Below are 6000 nucleotides of genomic sequence, written 5' to 3'. Positions count from 1 at the left end.
CCTTCTCTCTTTCTTTTCTTGGCAAGGGGCAAGATAAGAGGGGGAGATGAATCTTTCTCATGTGAAGGATTCTCTTCCTCTTTGGCTCTTAGCTCTAGTCCTGCTAGAGCCTTAAATCCTTACCTCTATGCATAGCTCTCCAGCTGACTCACACAGAAACAAGAGTTAATTCAATTCAACTAGGCAATATCCTTGTATTAACTTTCAGCTACTTTTGTTGATCTTTTCCTCCTTGTTTATCTCTGCTTTTTTTTTTTTCCTAGTGCCTTTCCACAATACTGCCTGTGTTAGAACTCAGAGGAAAGTGAGACAGACCTGCTGGATGCATTGATGCCAAGGAAATGGTTTCCTTAGCAACAAAACAAGGTGAAAGCTCCCAGAATTTTTTTCATTAATTTATGTAACTTCTATTCCTAGCTGTGAACTAGAAAAAAAATAAAGAAATGAACCCATGAACTACCCTGCTTTCACATCCTCTTGTAGCACAGAAAATTGTGTATCAATGTCAAATCCAATGTAATGCATTTTAACACTGTTTTATTATAAGATCTGAGGTGGATAAAAATATCTTTTATATTAATTTTCACAGCTTTGCCATTTCAAAACTAGCAAAACAACTCTTACTAAGCTGCAGAACATGCAGCAGTCCATTCACATGCTGTACAAACTGCCATGGGAATGACAAGGCCCACAGGTAACAAATGTTCTGTATTGTCTCACTAGGAACTAATGCAGTTTTTCAGAACAAAGATTTTTTAGAATTGTTCATACTAAGTATGATGCATGTTATTCACCTAGGGACAAAAATAAATAAATTAATTAAAGAGAGATGGAGAAGTTATTTTTCTGCTTGACAGGTTTTTGAAATGGCCATTTTCTTAGAACATTTTTGGGAATGAGAACATTCTCATTCCACTCCTTTCAAAAAAGTGATTATGACAATTAAGAGTCTTGAACTAGTCTCCAAATGGAGAACAGTTAATGAAAATTATTTTGTCAGAGAGACTGTAAGAATTATAAATAAAACTAATCATAATTTTGCTTCACTTGCCATATGTCTTTTATAACAGGAGAATGATCCATAAAAAATTGTCACCTTTTAAATTTACTTACACAAGATGCCCTCATTAGATTGCTTACTTGGCTGCCAAAGCTGAGAATGGGAGCTGTTGAAGAACAAAGCTCATTTTATTTTTCACTCAAGCTCTGTCAACATAATCTTTTCTCAATTCATTGCTGGGATATACCACTGGGAAAGCTGTCTGCTTTCAAGACAGCAGGTGGAACATTCTTTCTCATATATTTTGACAATTACATAATAGATAGAAAGCATAAAGATTATTTCTAACTTTTCCCCTAAAGAGTCTAATCCTCCGATAAAAACGCTGCTCTGAAATGGATACTTTAAAGCACTGTGTTTTATGTGCTGTGATGTGGAATATAGAGCTGACACCTGTGAATTTGAAGGGAAGGTTACCAAAATACCTTTGAAAAGGAAAAAGGAAAAACAGCACTCATTTCTACTGATATTTACACCCTCAAAACTGAAAACCAGAAACTCAACTTCTACAAAACTGAAGGCATAAATTATGCTAGTTTGTCTGACTATCTAAACTTCTTTACAAATATAAATTCAACAATTATGACACAGTGAAGTTTAAATTTGAGTGGATTCAGAATGTTTTCTTGAAAATATGATCCTTAGAAACACTTTACTGCATCTTTTCTATGCATCTGCTAACTGCATATTTCAGTGTTTATCAGTATTTTCCATTGCAAGCATTTCTGAAAGAAGTGCAACTCCCTCACATGCTTAGAGTAGGAATGAACTGAAATGTCTCAGGAGATTTCTAAGGACATTAACATTCTAATTCAGATTGGTGTGATTCTAAAATGGATCTCCCGGTTCCTGCTGTCTACTGTGCCTTAAGCATACATCCTGGAGGGTCCTCAGTGTGATTATGGATATCTTTCATATTAAATTAAAGAAGATATCCTTCAGCAATGCATAAAATGTGCCCCAACAGTTAATGAGCATAACCTGGTCAGACTAGCTAATCTGAAATAAATACACCTGAAATCCTGTAGGTATCAGGATCAGTTGTCTCACTAAAGATCCTCACCTACTGTGTTGTATTGATTGCCAAAGTAGATACAGTGCTGATTTAATGTTGCATGAAAAACATTGGTAAATGTTGACTTTGTAATGGTAAATCCACATATCTCCTCAGGGGCAAAGTGAATCAATTTATTTTATTGTAACCATCAACCTGGACCGGAGATATTGATAGCAAAGTGAATCAAGCCACACAGAAATTGTCTAGAACACTGAAATTACTATTAATGACAATCTTCAGTTTTGTTTTTAAATTGATTTCAGTCATCAGTATGGAGAATTCAATCTCAGGATCTAGACCTAGAAATACAATTTAAAATTTGTTTACTAACCTGCCTTCTCTCATCACAGTTACATTTGTATCTGGATTTAACAGGATATTATACCATTCTTTTATTTTCAGAGTAACATCTAGAAGTTCTGAAAACTAACAGAGCTGAGAACTACTAAGTAGGTATAAAATGCAACCAGAGGATCTGAAAGCAAGACAAAACAAAATGAAGAAAAAAAAAAAAGAAAGAAAATGGAAAAAGAATAAGAAAACAGCACAGTTATAAGCAAGCTTTGTAATAAGGGGAGAATAGATATCAGTGAATCACTGAATCAATGGCAAGCCCCATCAGAAGAATATGAGAGGGAATGAGTCGAGACCTGGAGGAAGTACATTAGGAGTGCAGCAACACTTTTAGTTCACTCTGTGTGATTCTGTGAGCATCAGAACTACTAAATTGGATCAAAGTACAAATCATTCTTTGTTTGTCCAGAAATTCACTTTCTCATGGAGTATTTTATGATTGGATGACCTTGTACTGTTATTATTGAAGCCACTACTGTAACAAAACTTTGATAACATTATATTTATTTGTCCACTACCAATGACATAAAAAAATGCCAACAAAAATAAGTTGATCTAAATTATGTATAAACTCTCTTTTTAGCATTTTATTTTTTTTATTAATAACTAACTCATGAGATAAATAATTTTTTGGTATTGTACACAAGATTTCTTGGTTGGGGCGAAATCTTTGTGATCGAAACACTTTGGAAAACAATACAGGACCATCCATCAACTGCACAGCTGGTACAAACCTGATATGTTCAGGAGTCTAACAAGCTTCCAGATGTTCGGAAATGCCAAAGAGCTCAACTGTTTCACAGGTGAAAAAGAATGTGGGGGGGGGGGGGGGGGGGGGGGAAACAGAAATATAATGATCATATTTAAACCAAATGTAAGCTATATTGTGATGAAGATGGGCTGACAGTGATAGGAAAAGGGGGAATAGTTTTGAACTAAGGCAGCAGAGGTTTAGATTAAATATTAAGAGGAAGGTTTTCACACAGAGGGTGGTGACACACTGGAACAGGTTGCCCAAGGAGGTTGTGGATGCCCCATCTCTGGAGGCATTCAAGGCCGGGCTGGATGTGGCTCTGGGCAGCCTGGTCTGGTAATTGGCAACCCTGCACATAGCAGGAAGGTTGAAACCAGGTGATCGTTATGGTCCTTTTCAACCCAGGCCATTCTATGATTCTACTCTTTGAAGAACACGCACAAAATTTTGTTGTTTGAAACTAGATATGTTAGAAGTTAGGAATGTCTTTATATCAACATATAGGCTTTGAGGAAAAGATATAATCACACTTTCTAGCAAGAGATGATAATGTTTGTGTGCACCAGCTGCACTTGCATCCAAATTGTTTCTTTTCTGTAAAGCTGTAGAAGTGTTCTGGAGTTTGCTGGTAATAAAAACAGGAATGTCAAGAGCTGGCCTGCTGCCAAATTCCTGCCTTCCTTCCTCTGCCTGTGCACCCAGACTGACTGAGACTCTGAAAAGGTGCACTTAGATTCCTGAGAAATGTCTATTTTTGTTAGAAATGTTGCTTCAAATAAAAACAAAACTAAACAAAACCCAAATAATTCTGGAACTAAAGATTTCAGTATAGATGAGATGTTTCCCCAGGTTCCTTTGTTTTAAATCAAAACCTCCTGCAACAAATCTTACTGTATTTTATCATTTCTACTAATAGAGAAACTTACAAATTATCCTGGATGACTTCATTCACATCCTGTCATGTACTGTAGACAATAGTGCACTCTATATCTTGTTATAAGTTTGTTTGTCATGTGCTCCTGGTTTCGCATCATGAAATGTTTCCTCTAAGTCTCTTGTTTGTAAGGTTTCAAATGTGGTACTGCTAACAGAAAGGCACATCCTAGATGTGTGTTTTAAAAAATATTTATGGTTTTCTTAAACAATTTCTCAACAAAAAGAAATATGCAAGAGTCAGAACCTGAGGATACATTTTCCCTGACACTCTTTTTTTCCCCCTATTCAGAAGACTGTTTGAAAGTATTAGCTGCCTTTTTTGAAACAATACTGAATATACTGCCAATTGCAGTTGGGCGGTCTCTGACTGGTATTGTTTTGTTTCAAATAACTGATTCCTTGTTGAGAAAGTTCCCAAGGGGATATTGTATTAAGAAGTTATTTAAGCCAAGAGAAAGTGCTTTGCCTGTATAGGCTTTCAAGGATTGACAAAGGTGACATGGAAAAAGGCATTTACACGAGTGAAAGAAAGATACAAAGAGCTTATTAAGGGAAATGTCATAAGAGCAACACAGATAAAAGTAGAGGAAAAACAAGAGCACAGATGGAATTAGATACAATCTTGCAGATAGCTTCCAGTATAGCGAAGCACTCTGCACGAGAAAATTTGAGCTTATGTTGCTATAGTGAGTGATCAAAGTGATACAGCTTATTGAACATCCAGCACATGATCTCAATATTTTGTTACAATCATAAAAATAAATCACTAGACTAGATCATGTACAGCATTGGTGGCTTTCCTGAGCCAAAATGATTCTTCTTGTTCTCTTTAAAAGGTATAAAATTTTATACTCTTCAGAACAATGTTATTACTCATCTAATAAGCACTTATAATTTTGATAGTGCACAACTAAGTGGATAATAATAGTTTGAGAGGTCTTTTTGCAATTTAACTAAGTGTTGATAGTTACACTTAATAACTTTAAAATATTGGGAGCTTTGTACTGGAAAACAAGAATCAGCTAACTTTCATTTTGTGAAGAAAGGGAGCTTTACTTTGATTTATTTTAGATTTTTAAATTTATATGAATGTATTTTAGATCACAGTTTGTGTATGTCTGGCACTTGCAGCTCGCTAGATGGTGCTGCATTCCGACATGCTGGAACACAGCTCAGCAGCAATGTGACAAAACCCTGTCACCCACTGAGGGCTGCTAGCTGGAATTGGTCAGCTTGTTTTGCTCTTAAGAGGTAGGTGATCAAATCATTTAGGCATCTGTAGTTAGATGTCTATTTTAAAAAAGCAAGTAAAAATAAACAGTAGCATAAATCTGGAATTTACACTTTACAAACAGTAACCCAAGGCTGAGAAATCAACAGGTCCTCCTGTTCAGTCATTGCAGGTCTGAGATTTCACTTTGCTGCAGAAGCTGTACAAGCATTCTGAGGTTAATATGCGCTATGTGCATACACAACTGTTATTTTCCTCCTGTTCTTGTAATCCAGTGAATGTGAATGCTTAGCTAAGTATTGAAGTTGCTGAGAAAATGTGGAGATACCTTCAGTGCCAGAAACCTTGAAGCACATACAATTGCTTTGTTTTTCAGGGAATTTGTTTGTGGAGTGTGTTGTGATTATCAGAAGTATAGGTTTCAGTTCAGCAGACCACTGACCCGTGGAACTAAAAGTCTTGGTAAATGAAAAACATTAAAGAGAAAGATGAGCAAGTGAACATCAGAACAAGGTGTTCTGTTACCCCTCATTGAGTGTGCTTTTATGCCCTTTCAGTCATGTGGCAAATGACTACTATGAAATTTATGATGAAATAATGTTTTCATT

The sequence above is a fragment of the Lagopus muta genome, chromosome 1 (assembly GCF_023343835.1).
Source record: "Lagopus muta isolate bLagMut1 chromosome 1, bLagMut1 primary, whole genome shotgun sequence".
Taxonomy (NCBI): domain Eukaryota; kingdom Metazoa; phylum Chordata; class Aves; order Galliformes; family Phasianidae; genus Lagopus; species Lagopus muta.
This window is presented reverse-complemented; position numbering follows the sequence as displayed.